The sequence below is a fragment of the Ahaetulla prasina genome, chromosome 16, assembly GCF_028640845.1.
Source record: "Ahaetulla prasina isolate Xishuangbanna chromosome 16, ASM2864084v1, whole genome shotgun sequence".
Lineage (NCBI taxonomy): Eukaryota > Metazoa > Chordata > Lepidosauria > Squamata > Colubridae > Ahaetulla > Ahaetulla prasina.
Genome location: NC_080554.1, coordinates 8,902,978 through 8,918,461, shown reverse-complemented (window position 1 = coordinate 8,918,461; position 15,484 = coordinate 8,902,978).

Below are 15,484 nucleotides of genomic sequence, written 5' to 3'. Positions count from 1 at the left end.
AGGAGGAGGCATTGCAGTCATTTTATTATCCAACTAGGCAACATCATCAGTGCTAGAAGAGAGTGGGGTTTCCATAGAGGAGGAGGAGGAGGAGAAGGAGAAGGAGAAGAAGGAGAAGGAGAAGAAGAAGGAGGAGGAGGAGGAGGAGGAGAAGGAGAAGAAGAAGGAGGAGGAGGAGGAGAAGGAGGCATTGCAGTCATTTTATTATCCAATTAGGCAGCATTATCAGTGTTAGAAGAGAGTGGGGCTTGCATAGTGGAGGAGGAGGAGAAGGAGAAGGAGAAGGAGAGGGAGAAGAAGAGGGAGGAGGAGGAGGAGAAGGAGGCATTGCAGTCATTTTATTATCCAATTAGGCAGCATTATCAGTGTTAGAAGAGAGTGGGGCTTGCATAGTGGAGGAGGAGGAGAAGGAGAAGGAGAAGGAGAAGGAGAAGAAGAAGGAGGAGAAGGAGGAGAAGGAGGCATTGCAGACATTTTATTATCCAACTAGGCAACAACATCAGTGCTAGAAGAGAGTGGGGTTTGCATGGTGGAGGAGGAGGAGGAGGTGAAAGAGAAGAAGGAGAAGGAGAAGGAGGACTGATCTTGGTTGTCTGCTTGCAGACATTTCATTACCCAACCAGGCAACATCATCAGTGCCAGAAGGGAAAGGAGGAACCAGGAAGACTGACAGGACAAGCTACTAGCAAATAGAAAGAGAACAAACCCCATTCCCTATGAGCACTGATGATGTTACCCAGTTGGGTCATGAAACGACTGCAAGAAAACAGCCAAGCTCAGAGAGCACCAAAGTCCTCAGAGTTCAACCCTGCTCTCTGTATATTTCCTTCAATGGATTTATTTATTTAAGAATTTAATGAGCTGTGTTCAGAACCATATTTATACAAACAACTGGCAGAAACGGTTAAACAATAATGCATAAATAAGTTGCAGTGCCTCATAAAAACATACATAAAATACGTTAGAGGAGACGGATGGCAGACAGGTTGAACAAGTAAGTAAATAAAATATTTTAATATAAATTGCGATCTTCCTTTCCTGCCATGTGCCATCACTGAATCTATAAAGGGGGAGATTTATCCCAAATCTCCCACTTTATCAATCTGAGAGAGTCGGCACGGTTGCAGCTGCTTAGTTGGATCGAAAAACCAGATCCCCATGATGACACAATTAGAGCATCACAGATCCTGACATCTCTGGCGTAACTTTCCACATTTTCCTTTCTTCCTAAAAGTTGCTTTTTTTTTCTTTTTTAATGACACCATCCATCCATTCCAATGCAGCAGCCCACAAATCATAGGCTTAATTACTCAACATATTTACCTAATCGCTTCTGACAATGTTTAATTGCCTTTTGTTTCTTAATTGCTCGGATGCAGAGCTAACTTGGTTTGCTAACTGGAAAATGAGGGAGTCTTAACTTCCGTGAGAGTCCAGTTATAACAACTGGGACACGACACTTCAAAGAGTCCCCCGTCTGCTTGCCAACTTCCATGCGGTCTCTATAAATTTGGGATTATTATTTTTTTCCAATTTGAACAACAAATTGTATCTGAAGGCAGTTTAAAACTGCCTGTTTAAAACTATCTGCCTGTAGATACCTGCTGCAAGTAGTCCTCAAGTTACAACAGTTCTGTCAAGCTTTGAAGTGTATTCAGGCAGCTTTCACTTTTATGGCTTCACAGCTTGCCAACAGACCCCCGGGAAAGGGAGGGAGAAATTGGAATGTTTATTCCAGATGATAATAAGAAACGGTCTCATGGGAACCAAGGACATTTCAGCACCTATCCGCCAGAGTTATGGAGATTTTCCCATAACAACACCTGGACATAGTGATCTGTGCTAATAGGGGGAGGGTGGATTCTATACTTTTAATTATATTGAATTGCCCAGGAATTAGCCAGAGCTGATTTTGCTTGCATTCTGTGCCAAAATGATATATTCAGTAAAGTTTTGCATTAAGAGATTGGATCATGTCAACAGTGCTTGCTTGGCAGGGTTCATCAGTCGGAACCTTGACAAGTTCATTTAGTGACTGTTCGAAGTTATAACGGTGCTGAAAAAAAGTGACTTGGGATCACTTTTCACACTTAACGAGCAGAGGCCAAGCACAGCACAAAGTCAAAATGGAGCTTCAGAGTTTAAACCGACCAGAATGAACAAAGTTGCTTCCTGCAAAGGCTCATGTCCCTTTGCTCCACCTTTATGTCTTATGGGAGGGGCCAGTCATCTCCAAGCCTTACTGCCGAGTCACCCCATTTGTCTTAACTGTTCTTGCCTCTGGCAGCTCTGTGCATGCGCACACTGGGAACAGACTCCCCCTGTTCCTCCACCTCGCTGATGTCCGACTCTGGAGGATCTGGAGTCCACACATAACTCCCAAATGGCCCTGGCCCCATCTCTGCCTATGATGCAGAGCCCTTGTCCAAGCCTTCCCAGAGTCCAGGACTGGCTCATGTTCCTCCCCAGCCTCCTCACTGTCCGACTCTTCTGCCAGCTCCGCAGGCTGCCGGCGGACCACAACAGGAGCCGCCCTCTCTATCTGTTGGCTCTTGTTCCAGCTCATCTTCCCCCACAGATTCAGACTCCAACGACATCAACTTTTGAAGTCCATAGGGAAGCCGAATTCACCCTTTCTCTCTTTCCTTCTCTTCCTCTGCAGGAGTCCACGGAATGGCGCAAGAATGAGAGGGAAAAGGCAGACAGAAAAGCATGAGCTGGAGGATTACTGAGTTCCTGTACTTCCTCTTTATATGGGACCATCTCACTGTCCACCCTTCCCACCAGGAGCCTGCCGTGACCAACCAACATGTCTCCAAGGAATTTGATTGGCTTATTTCAGACAGGGGGCCGTTCCACCATTCGCGGAGCTACTTATCCTTTGTGGAAAGACATCGTCAGGGATTTACAACCCGGTATAAAATATACAGGTAGGAGGAACGACGATGTAATTGTGCACGCAAGTTTGCGATCTGGAGGTGTTTATCACCCGTGGAATATGATGCTGGCGGTCTGATGCTTTGGAATAAACAGTGCATGCCGTTCTTATCTGCTTAGGTAGAATATACAGTTGGGCCCTTGATGCTCTCTCAGCTTGGTAGTTTTCTTGCAGACGTTTCATTACCAAACTAGGTCACATCATCAGTGCTAGAAGGGAGTAGGGTTTGCAGAGTGGAGGAGAAGGAGAAAGGGGAGAAGGAGAAAAAAAGGAAAAGGACTATGGGTTGCTTGATGCTCTCTGAACTTGGTAGTTTTTTGGCAGATGTTTCTTCTTAGCAAACTAGGTCACATCATCAGTGCTAGAAGGGAGTAGGGTTTGCAGAGTGGAGGAGAAGGAGAAAGAGAAGAAGGAGAAAAAAAAGGAAAAGGACTATGGGTTGCTTGATGCTCTCTGAACTTGGTAGTTTTTTGGCAGATGTTTCTTCTTAGCAAACTAGGTCACATCATCAGTGCTAGAAAGGTGTGAGATTTGCAGAGTGGAGGAGAAAGAGAAGGGGAAGGAAGGGAGAAGGAAAGGAGAAGGAGTATGGGTAGCCTCTTCTTTCAGACAATGGGCATTTGATAAGCTATTTTTAAACAAGAAATGGATTCGCTCTCAGTCAAATGGCAGAACATAATCGGTTGGATAGTTGAGGAATCCCAGTTGCTGGTTGCAGGTAGCCAATAAAAGTCCTTCCATATTTACGGTTATCAGGGTTTGTTGCAGCACACACAGTCAGACACACAATTAAATGATTCTGCAGGATTCAACTACATATACGAAACGTCTTTGTGTACAATACCATACAGCAGAATTCAGCACACAGTATCAGGAACCCAGAAGCAATATTCATAGAAGCAAGTCATTACACAGTAGACAGATACAGAGGCTAATGTATTGTACAGAGCAGTGGTGGGTTGCTACCAGTTTGCCCCGAATTGGGAGAACTGGTAGCGGCGGAAGTCTTCGCCCAGCTGCCCAAATGCTTCTGCACAGAAGTGCTGCACAAGCGCACAAGCGCGAACCTGTAGCGATGGGTTTTGAAACCCGCCCCTGGTACAGAGGCAGCCATTACAGAGGCCAAACCAACCCTTATCCACAATTCAGTAAGTCTAAGCCACACCCAGCCTCCAAACTGTCTCTTATGGTCCCATACAAACAAATATCATGTTTCGGTTTCCAAACAGTCCCCATTGGCTGACCTGTTGCCATGTCTATTCCAGTTTATGAACATACTCTGACAATAGTCCCATCAAAACCTTCTTGCAGGTGACCTCCAGGAAGAATGGGGTAACCCTAACCTCAGACTTTTTGAACCAAAAAAGGTCTCCAAGGGGTTCTTTAAACTTGTAATATGCTCTTCTTTTTCTTCTCCACCTAACCCCAGCCGTCTAATTTTGCAATTGGTCGCTTTGCAAGGATACCAGCCTCTAAATCATTGATTCCCCAACATTTCCACCTTTGGTGGTCTGGCCCGGTCTGGCATGGTGTGTGTGTGTGTGTGTGTGTGTGTGTGAGAGAGAGAGAGAGAGAGAGAGAGAGGCAGGCACACACACATGTGCACATCTCCATTGGTGTGAGTAATAGGAGTGTGCGCGTCCTCTAGTCGTGCGAATGGAGCTTAGTGTGTGATCGGAGGGCTTGAGCAGAGGGCTCTTGTGCTCGTGCATGAAACTCCACTCACACTGCTGGTGGCCTTCTACCGCTGCACCATAGAGAGTATTCTAACTTACTGCACCTGTGTATGGTTTGCCAATGGCACAGTGGCAAGATAGGACAGCGCTCCAGAGGATCAACGTCATTGCCCAGAGGATCATTGGTTGCCCTCTCTCCTCTTTGGAAGAGCTTGATAGCTCTTCCTGCTGGCTTACAAAAGTTCAAAACATTCTTAAAGATCCATCTCATCCTGGACACCTTTTTTTTTTTTTTTTTGAACTATTACCATCTGGCAGACGGTACAGGGCAATAAAGGCAAGGACAAATAGGCTGGAAAACAGCTTCTATCCCAGGGCAGTAACTATATTGAATTCCACTGTGTAGTGCAATATTAATGCAATAGCAGGGGTTTTCAATTCAATTGTATAAACTGCGAAGGATGTGTGTGTGTGTTTTATTTTTATAGTTCTAATGTACCCTGAATATGGCATTTAATTTTGTTGTACGAGGTGCCATGACCATATTTATTTATTTATTTATTTATTTATTTATTTATTTATTTATTCATATTTTTATACCGTCCTTCTCAGGGCGGTGTACAGCAAATAAAATGACAATAATCCAAAAACAATTTAAAATACCGTAACAAAGTTATAAATCTAATTAAACCGCTGCATACTTAAAAATATTAGATAAAAAAATACAAAAGATAAAAACCCCTGTTAAGAACCCGCTAAAACCCCCAAATATTAAAATCGATCAATCAGGCCAGCCCCGCTTGATGAAAAAAGAAAGTCTTGAGCTCGCGTTTAAAGGTCCGAAGATCGGGGAGAAGACGGAGTCCCACCGGCAGCTTAAACTAAACTAAACTAAATGAGCAGAGAATGCTTGTGCAAATGTCGTCTACTTGTACTAGCGAAACTTCATGCGTGAGCCCAAGTGCCTTCCACTCGCGCGAGTGAAGCTTGGTGCGCAAGGGCAAAGGCTGGACGCTCGTGCAAGGGGAGGGGAGGTTCGCACGCGTTCGTGCTTGCTCATCACTTATTAGGCCCAGTTTCGAACAGGCCGCAGCCCCAAGGGTTGGGGACCTCTGCTCTAAAACACAAGATTGACGAGGACTTGTTATGGTGCATGGCTAAAAGAAAGAAAGAAAGAAAAAGAAAAAAAGAAGAAGGTATAAGTGGCTGATTTGCAGAAGATTGGCAAGGATTTCTGAGCTCCTTGTTTCACTAATGCAGCAATAAAAACGCGTCTCTTTTATGCAAACACATGTGCCGTATTGCTGAAAGAAGAGCAATAAGAGGTAATTAGAAGTTAATTTTGAGGGTTGGAAGAGGCTGTGAATTGGGTTGTGTTCTAGTATTCAAAACAAGCTCCGAGATTCAGAATGTTGTTAGTTCTTAGTGTGCATCTTCCACATTAAGTGACCTTAGTTACAGAATCCCAGGCTGCATAAACAGAAGGATAGAGTCAAGATCACATGAAGTCTGAATAGAATAGAATAGAAGAGAAGAGAAGAGAAGAGAAGAGAAGAGAAGAGAAGAGAAGAGAAGAGAAGAGAAGAGAAGAGAATAGGGAAAGAAGGAAGGAGAATAGAATAGAATAGAATAGAATAGAATAGAATAGAATAGAATAGAATAGAATAGAATAGAATAGAATAGAATGAAATTGGGAAAGAGTAGAATAGAATAGAATAGAATAGAATAGAATAGAATAGAATAGAATAGAATAGAATAGAATAGAATAGAATATTTATTGTCCAAGTGTGATTGGAAACACAAGAAATTTGTCTTGATTCATACACTCTCAGTGTACATAAAAGAAAAGATAACATTCATCAAAAATCACAAGGTACAACAAGGTAATGATAGTCATAGGTTACAAATAAGCAATCAGGAAACAATCAATATTGATATAAATCATAAGGATACAAGCAACAAAGTTACAGTCATACCGTCATAAGTGGAAGGATATGGGTGATGGGAACGATGAGAAAATTAATAGTAGTGCAGATTTAGTAAAGAGTTTGACACTGTTGAAGGAATTATTTGTTTAGCAGAGTGAAGGCTTTCAGGAAGAAACTTGTTGTTGTGTCTAGTTGTTCTGGTGTGCAGTGCTCTATGGCGTCGTTTTGAGGGTAGGAGTTGAAACAGTTTATGTCCAGGATGTGAGGAGTCCTGGACATAAACTGTCCATAAAAATCATGCCACTTTATAAGGCCTCGGTAAGATCACCCTTGGAATACGGCATCCAGTTTTGGTCTCCAGAAGTCCTTCAGATCTTCAAATTGAGTTTGAAAGCCCCTGAGGATCTGATTTGGAGATTCTAGAAAGAGTGCAGAGAAGAGCAACCAAGAGGATTAGGGCACTGGAGGCTAAAACATATGAAGAACAGTTGCAGGAATTGGGTAGGCCTAGTTTAAGGAAAAGAAGGATTAGGGGAGACATGATAGCAGTCTTCCGATATCTCAGGGGCTGCCCCAAAGAAGAGGGAGTCAAGCTATTCTCCAAAGCACCTGAAGGCAGGACAAGAAGCAATGGGTGGAAACTAATCAAGGAGAGAAGCAACCTAGAACTAAGGAGAAATTACCTGAGAGTGAGGATGATCTATCAGTGGAATGGCTTGTCTTCAGAAGTTCATCACTGGAGTCTTTCAAGAAGAGACTAGAGAGCCATTTGTCTGAAATGGTCTAAAGTCTCCTGGGTGAACAGGTGGTTGGAGTCGAAGACCTCTGACACGTAGTTACCATGATCCCTAAGATTGATTTTTCTCTTCTTCCTGCACGGAAGCATTCTGGAGTTTCTGGAAAGCCAAGATAGGATTTCAGAAAGGTAATTCTATCTACTCCCGATTTGACTGATTTGATCTTTCGGCTGTTATATGGGTGTGTGGCTCCGCCGAGATTAGATTTCAGTTTGACAAATTGATTTGAACAGTCCATTCAAACTGCCAAGACGCATTGATTTGATTGGATAAAAAGCATGTGCAAAAAGTCCTTCAGATCTTCCAATTGAGTTTGAAGGCCCCTGATTGGATCTGATGTAGCAAATCGATCCGTTGATTTGACCTAAAGACATGGGAGGTTGAACTATCCTTATGCTGGAAGTTCAACATGGGAGAATTGCCCTTACAGTCAAGCGTTGTAACACTCTGCTATCATCTTACTACATTTTAGGGTGTAAATATTCTTTTTTTTAATCAAGTTTTTATTATTATTATTTTTAATTTATACGTATCATTGTGTGAATGGCGCGATGTTCGAGTATCATACATTTCAATACATATAAGCATATTCCTAATTATTACATTCCGTTCTCCTTATTTCGTACTATTTACTCCTTCCTTTTACACAAAATTTTAATTTTCAAATAAATATTAACATAACATCTAAACCGATGTGCTTTAGCATCCATATTATCTTCCGTTATAGTTTCTATTTTTCTTTTTTTTATATATAAATAATTTTTATGGCAATTTTTCTTTTCCATAACTCTAATACATAGTCAAACAGACAGTGTCATTTTTATATGCTTTAGATTAACAATTCAAGTAAAATCTATATTATATACATATATATACATCCTCAACTTCCTTATAAATATTATCTATTTTTGTTTTTGTTTTTGTTTGTTTCTGTTGTCTATCCACCGATACCATTTCCCCCAAACCGCATAATATTCCGAATCATCTTTTTCTTTTAATTCTAAGGTTAGTTTATTCATTCCGGCACGTTCAAATATTTTCTGGATAATCAATCCCTCTGGCGGGAAGTTATGTTCCTTCCAATATTGCGCAAACGCAATTCTTGCTGCTGTTATGTAGGACCAGATTTCTTTTTTTTAAAAAAAATCAGGTTTAGTTTTTAATATTCCCAGGAGAAATGTTTCCGGATTTAACTCAATTTGGCAATTTATTAAACCTTGTAGCCAGCCTTGTATTTTGGTCCAATACTTTTTCGCTTTGGCATAACCACCAGGTGTGAATGAAGGTACCTTAGTGCTGGTTGCATTTCCAGCACTTGGGGCTTAAGTTTGGGTACATTTTAGCCAACTTTGTTGGCCATTGTAGTTTCAATAGTATAACCCTCAAGAAAAAAAAATACGAAATTGTCCGTCTGTTTTCTTTTCTCCTGTACACTATATTTCACCCATTTTTACAACATCCCTCTCTTTTCCTCTTCTTTCTCCTCCCTCTCTTCTCTACTCCCCTCTCCTTCCTCTCTCCTTCCCTCCTTCGTTCTTCTTTCCTTCCCTCTCCTTCCCTTTCTCCTTCTCTCCTTCTCCTGTCCTCTCTCTTTCTCTCTTTTATAAAAAGTTTTTTATTTTGAACACATTAAAACACAAGACAAACATACAACATTTACCGTATATACTCGAATATAAGCCGATCCGAGTATAAGCCGAGATCCCCAATTTTACCCCAAAAAACTGGGGTAAACTGGGGACTCGAGTATAAGCCGAGGGAGGAAATGAGGCAGCTACGGTCAGGAAAGCCTCCTCCCTCAGCCGAGAAGGCTGGCGGCTCCCCGCCCGCCTCTCACTGCACCGCAGGGCTTCCCGCACTAATGCAAAAGCCCGCCAAGTTTGCACCATCGGTATAATGTGAAAAAGAAGAAAAAAACTGGAGTATAACCCGTATATACTCGAGTATAAGCCGAGGGGACGTTTTTCAGCACAAAAAACGTGCTGAAAAACTCGGCTTATACTCGAGTATATACGGTATATACATATCACTGTTTCTTATCAGCTATTCAAAGCGGCCCTTTCTTACTATTTATACATATTTTAATTTTATCTTATTCTACTTTTATATTATCTATCTTCCTTTATTTCATCTACATTTCATCTACATTTTCTTTATTTCTTCTACGTACAGATTTTACCCTGTTGTTCAATTTTCATTATCTTTCCTATTTTCTAACCATTCATACCATCTACACCAGACCTTATAATATTCTGTATCCTCTTTTTCTTTTATTTCTTTTGTGAGCTTATCCATCTCTGCACATTCTAGGATTTTCTTAATTAAATCTTCTACTGTTAGTGGGTTCTCCTTCTTCCAATTTTGCGCGTAAGCTATATGTGCTGCTGTTAATATGTGTAGTATTAAGTATTGTGTATTGTTTTTATAGTTTTCTGTTGGGATCCCTAATAAAAATTGTTCTGGCTCTCCCTTTATTGATTCCTATATTATCTCTTCTAACCACTTTTTGATTCTGGCCCAGAATTGTTTTGCCACCGGACAGGTCCACCAGAGGTGATAATATGCTCCTGTCCTCTCTCTATTTCCCCTCTCTCTTCTTTTCTGCTGTTAATGTTTTTACAGGGTCTTTTTTGTAGATCTTTAGGTCTGTTTCTCATTGTATTTTAATAATAATAATAAAAACAGAGTTGGAAGGGACCTTGGAGGTCTTCTAGTCCAACCCCCTGCCCAGGCAGGAAACCCTACACCAATTCAGACAAATGGTTATCCAACATTTTGAGAGGGTATCTCAGCAAATAAGCCACCTTGCGCGATATCCTGGTAAATGGCCCAATCTTCAATTTCCTAGTAAATGGAAAATGTTTATGGCCAATGCTAAGAAGGGGACCTGCCTCTGAGGAGGTTGTCAAACTTTATGGAGCATTCACAATTTCTGCCTGCAGAAGCTGTGAATGCTCCAACACTGGAAGTTTTTAAGAAGATGTTGGATGACCATTTGTCTGAAGTGGTGTAGGGTTTCCTGCCTAATAAGCAGGGGGTTGGACTAGAAGGCCTCCAGCTCTTTTATTCTATTCTATTCTGTAGAAGATGTAATAACATGTTTTGGATGATCAAGGTCTTCTCAGCTTTGGGGTGAGTTGACAGCTTCTCTTCATGGAAAGTCTCTTGGGAACGTCATGGTGTTTCTCCTGTCAACGGTCACGGAAAAGGGGTTCGGTTTTCAGTCTAGAGTTGAAGTTCTTGTTTACATCTGGAGACAAATTTGGTCAGCTTGTTTCTTGAGATCTGAAAACCTTCTGGAGAGCTTTCTGTGGAACCTTTTGTAGTCTACTCCTCCAGGCTAACTAATGAAAAGCAGTTCAAAATCTTTTCAGCTTCCTCTGCCATTTCCTTATGATGGCTTAGATAGTCCAAATCCTCACCATCTCATTTATATCTCTATCTCTATCTCTATCTCTATCTATCTATCTATCTATCTATCTATCTATCTATCTATCTATCTATCTATCTATCTATCTATCTATCTATCTATGTATCTATCTATCTATCTATCCTATCATCTATCGATCGATCTATCAATCGATCAACTGATCAATCAATCTTTATATCTATCTATCATCTATCTCTCTCATCTATCTATCTATCTATCTATCTATCTATCTATCTATCTATCTATCTATCTATCTATCTATCTATCTATCTATCTATCTATTTCTATATCTATATCTACATCTATCTATCTATCTATCTATCTATCTATCTATCTATCTATCTATCTATCTATCTATCTATCTATCTATCATCTATCTATCTATCTATCTATCTATCTATCTATCTATCTATCTATCATCTATCTATCTATCTATCTATCTATCTATCTATCTATCATCGATCTATCTATCTATCTATCGATCGATCGATCGATCGATCGATCTATCAATCGATCAACTGATCAATCAATCTTTATATCTATCTATCATCTATCTCTCTCATCTCTCATCTATCTATCTATCTATCATCTATCTATCTATCTATCTATCTATCTATCTATCTATCTATCTCTATCTATTTCTCTATTTCTATCTATATCTATATCTATATCTATCTATCTATCTATCTATCATCTATCTATCTATCTATCTATCTATCATCGATCTATCTTTATATCTATCTATCATCTCTCTCTCATCTATCTATCTATCTATCTATCTATCTATCTATCTATCTATCTATCTATCTATCTACCTACCTACCTATCTATCTATCTATCTATCTATCAACTCTATCTATCTCTATCTTTATATCTACTTACCTACCTACCTACCTACCTACCTACCTACCTACCTACCTACCTACCTACCTACCATCTCTCTCTCTCTCTCTCTCTCTCTCTTTCTCTATCTATCTATCTCTCATATCTCTCAGTCTCTCTCTCGCTCTCTCTCAGAACATAGACTCATAGGGCTGGAAGGGAGTTCAGAGGTCTTCTAATCCAACCCCCTGCTCCAGCAGGAAACCCTACACCATTTCAGACAAACGGCTGTCCAATCTCTTCTTAAAAACCTTCAGTGATGATGGAGCACCCACAACTTCTGGAGGCAAGTTGTTCCACTGGTAAATTGTTCTCAATGTTAGGAAGTTTCTCCAGGTTGCTTCTCTCCTTGCTTGGTTTCCATCCGTTGCTTCTTCTCCTGCCCTGAGATGCTTTAGAGAATAGGTGGACCCCATCTTTTCTGTGACGGTCCCTTAAATATTGAAAGACCGTTATCATCTGTGTCCCCCTCACCTTATCCTTCTCTGCATTAGACTAGACACACTCTAAAAATCGTATCTCACTTTCTTCACTCGACAGCCACACAATGGGGTCAAAATCAGCTGTAAATTGGAGATAGGCCCTCCTGGAACTGAGACCAAGCCTTCACTTGGCTTTCCTTGGTAGACTCGATACCTTTGCAATCTTTGAAGCTGGAACTGAATGTTTTTCTTCTGATCGCACGGAGTGGTGACTCAAGGAAAAAGCGTTTTGCTTCCTTCTGCCGTGGCGAGTTTCTTTTCTTCTTGCTTTCTACATTCACTTGTTGCTATACAGCCTCGCATTCCCTCCTTCCTCCCAGCACTTTCCTTCATTCTGAAGAAAGAGTGTGTGCTTTTCAAATTACTTTCAAACGGGAAAGGCTCAGAGGTATAGTGCGGTATTGTTGAGTTTAGTGACGCTACGCTGAAAATTTGCCTCGCGCGTCTCCCAAATTTTTTTTTCTCCCCTGAGAAAAAGCCTTCTTTTTCTTCTTCTTCTTTTTTTTTTAAAGCTTATTCTCAAGGTGCTTTAGAACTACTTTCAAATTTCTGCTGGGGATGTGTTTTTTTTTTTATCGTTGCCTTTATTGCTGAAAGCCTCCGAGGAAGCGGCTGTTCTTTCCACTTAAGACAGGTGTGTGTTTTTTTCCCCCGTCGGCATGAGATATTCTGACGGGCTGTTCACATTTGCCAATTCTAAATAGCAATAATAATTGCACAGTCGTCCAGATGTTTAGGTGGATCTGGAGGCTTGGCTCCACCTCTAGAGTCCTTCCTGAGGAACTGAGACAGAATAATATCTGTATTATTATAATAAGGATGTCTATATTTTTAGATGCAGAATAACCGAGTTGGACGGGACCTTGGAGGTCTTCTAGTCCAGGGGTCTCCAAACTTGGTCTCTTTAAGACTTGTGGACTTCAACTCCCATACTCTGGGAGTTGAGGTCCACAAGTCTTAAAGGGACCAAGGTTGGAGACCTCTGTTCTAGTCTAACCCCCTGCTTAGGCAGGAAACCCTACACCCAGTGGTGGGATTCAGCCAGTTCGCACCACTTTGGGAGAACCGGTTGTTAACTTTCTGAGCAGTTTGATGAACTGGTTGTTGGAAGAAATCATTAGGCCAGAGAACCAGTTGTTAAATTATTTGAATCCCAACACTGCCTACACCACTTCAAGTCAATGGTTATCCAACCTCTTCTTAAAAACTTCCAGTGTTGGCGCACCCACAACTTCTGGAGGCAAGTTGTTCCACTGATGAATTGTTCTCACTGTCAGGAAATTTCTCCTTAGTTCTAACTTGCTTCTCTCCTTGATTAGTTTCCCCCCTGTTGCTTCTTGTCCTGCCCTCAGGTGTTTTGGAGAATAGCTTGACTCCCTCTTCTTTTGGGGCATCCCCTGAGATATTGGAAGACTGCTATCATGTCTCCCCTAGTCGTTCTTTTCATTAGACTAGACATACCCAATTCCAGCAACTTTAATAGTCCTTGGCTGGGTCCTTGGTTAGGAGTTGGATTATTAAGTTTCCAGCAGTCTTAGACTGTGAATCTAATCCACCCATAATAATAATTGTATTTATCCATAGCACTTAGATTTAGAGAGAGGTTATGTGCCATGAAATGGCTTGTTAAAGACTATTTATTTATTTTATTTATTTATTTTATTTGTCAACAAATACAAGAAAACAAGTAACAGAGTAGACACAGACATGAACGCATGAAAATTTTTTGGCACACACAAAAAAGATATAAATAGGCAAAATGTAGCCATAAACACATAGAATGATTCCATATAATTGGGGACAGTAGGACAGGGACGGTAGGCACGCTGGTGCGCTTATGCATGACCCCTTAGGGACCTCTTAAGAAACATAAAAGATCCACGGTAGACAGTTTACGGTAAAAGTTCTGGGGGTCAGAGAGACTAACAACAGGATCAGGTAGAGCGTTCCAGACATTTACTACTCTATTGCAAAAGTCATATTTCCTACAATTAAGATTAGAGCGAATTACATTGAGTTTAAATCTATTGATGACCCTTTTTATTATTATGGTTGAATTTAAAGTATTCACTTACAATAATCTTTTTGAGAGCTATTATCAGAGACCAGAAGCCATGTTATAATGACATCTGTAACAACAATCAAAATGGAAACTCACAGAAAAATGGAAACTCACAGAAAATGGAAACTCACAGAAAAGCAAAAAGTCCTTCAAAAAAAATCTTAAAGCTCAAAATGAGGTTCCAGTTTCCAACTTAAGGAAACTAATGGATAGATGGCATCTGATTTAAAAGAGATAAAAACCTGAAAAGTGTATGCTGTAACCTAACTTATGTAATCTAATACAACCTAAACCTAAACCTAACCCATAATTCATTATATGAAAGAGCAAGAAGCAAATGAGATGGTAAATAATCTTATGAACTATGCATAGGTCGAAACGGAGACGTAGTTCAAGGCTTTCTAGACCTAAGATTTCAAGCCTAGTGGCATAGGAAATTCTATTTCTATTTCTATTTCTATATACTTATATAGCATTTCACACTGCTTTACAGCCCTCTCTAAGTGGTTTGGTGGAGTGTCAGCATATTGCCCCCATCAGTTTGGGGTCCTCGTTTTCACTGACCTCAGAAGAATGGAAGGTTGTATCAACCTTGAGTCGGTCAGGATCAAACTGCTGGCAGTCAGCAGAGTTAGCCTGAATGAAACAGTGGTGAAATCCACATTTTTTTACTACCGGTTCTGTGGGCATGGCTTGGTGGGCATGGCAGGGGAAGGATACTGCAAAATCTCCATTTCCACTGCACTCCAGGGGAAGGATACTGCAAATCCCCATTCCCTCCCCACTCCTGGGGGAAGAATACTGCAAAATCCTCATTCCCTCTCCACTCTTGGGGGAAGGTTTTACAAAATCCCTATTCCTTCCCCACTCCTGGGGGAAGGATATTGCAAAATCTCCATTCCTTCCCCACTCTTGGGGGAAGGATATTGCAAAATCCTCATTCCCTCTCCACTCTTGGGGGAAGGATATTGCAAAATCCTCATTCCCTCTCCACTCTTGGGGGAAGGATATTGCAAAATCTCCATTCCTTCCCCACTCTTGGGGGAAGGATATTGCAAAATCTCCATTCCTACTCCACTCTTGGGCCAGCCAGAGGTGGCATTTGCTGGTTCTCCAAACTACTCAAAATTTCCACTACTGGTTCTCTGAACTTCTCAAAATGTCCACTACCAGTTCTCCGAACTACTCAAAATTTCCACTACTGGTTCTCTGAACTACTTAAAATTTCCACTTACCAGTTCTCCAGAACCTGTTAGAACCTGCTGGATTTCACCCCTGGAATGAAAACA